Below are 1,000 nucleotides of genomic sequence, written 5' to 3'. Positions count from 1 at the left end.
TTGCTCGACATCATTTGGGAATTTCTAGTGAGGTTTAAGAGCTGAGTAGTGAGCTTGGAGGCGAAGTAAGTCTCTTGCCTAATCTTGTAAGAGGGAGTTATCTATGTACGTGTATTAATTGTTGTGTGCTACATTTTGTGGAAGCTACATATGCACTTGGTGATGAGAGTCCATATATTTCTTGATTCATGCTTATGTCCTTGTAGATTTAGATTCACATCATGCTTCAAATGTGCTATTTAGCTTAACCTTGTTTTTTTTTATTTCATTAATTCATGACTGAGATCGAGACTTGAATAAAAATAATGACCAAGTTCCGTGTCTTCTCGACTTGCATGTATTTTCGCGATTAACAGAGTTTCTATATTCTTATGGGATCGGGCCATTCGCCTCGTGCGTAACACTTGCTATTTGGAGTAGTATTGATATTAGTTAATAATGCACCTTCGAGGTTGGTTATGATATCTTAGTGATTTCGTAATAATCTATGTTTGGAAGTTTATTATTTAATCTTATTTTTGTTGTTGTTACCTGATGTGTTTCATACATGTCTACTTATGTATTTTATTATTTTGGTCACTAGTAAGTGTCAATTCGACCCCTCGTCACTACTTCTTCGAGGTTAGGCTAGATACTTACTGGGTACATATTGATTTACGTACTCATGCTACACTTCTACACTGATTGTGCAGGTACTGAGACAGGTACTTTCAGTGGTCACACGGCGCATAGACGCACTTCACGGAGACCTAGTGGTGAGTTTCTTTCCTTGCGTCGACCTATAGCACCCGGAGTCTCCCTCTTCCTTATTTACTGCTTCTGTCTATTTCATTTCAGATAATAGATATAGTTGTTTTCTATATTTCCTAGATTGCTCAAACACTTGTGACACTAGGTTTTGTGTGCTTTTAGTGGACTTTCACATTTGTACTTGTTGTTACTATCACATTACTTTATGTACTCTTTGTACCTGTTATTTTGGTAAAGCATTGCGTATGTT

At 36.9% G+C, this 1,000-nt stretch overlaps 1 long non-coding RNA gene across 1 annotated transcript; it reads left to right on the top strand.

The window, feature by feature from the left end:
* LOC142179322 (uncharacterized) lies at positions 1-986 on the top strand. The gene is made up of 2 exons (XR_012707355.1): positions 1-65; positions 693-986. It is a non-coding gene; the product is annotated as an uncharacterized LOC142179322 (long non-coding RNA).
* The last annotated feature ends 14 nt before the right edge of the window (positions 987-1,000 follow it).

This window comes from Nicotiana tabacum, unplaced genomic scaffold (assembly GCF_000715075.1).
Source record: "Nicotiana tabacum cultivar K326 unplaced genomic scaffold, ASM71507v2 Un00674, whole genome shotgun sequence".
NCBI classification, from domain to species: domain Eukaryota; kingdom Viridiplantae; phylum Streptophyta; class Magnoliopsida; order Solanales; family Solanaceae; genus Nicotiana; species Nicotiana tabacum.
The sequence above is the reverse complement of the archived record's forward strand: the minus strand, read 5'-3'. Positions and strand labels throughout refer to the sequence as shown.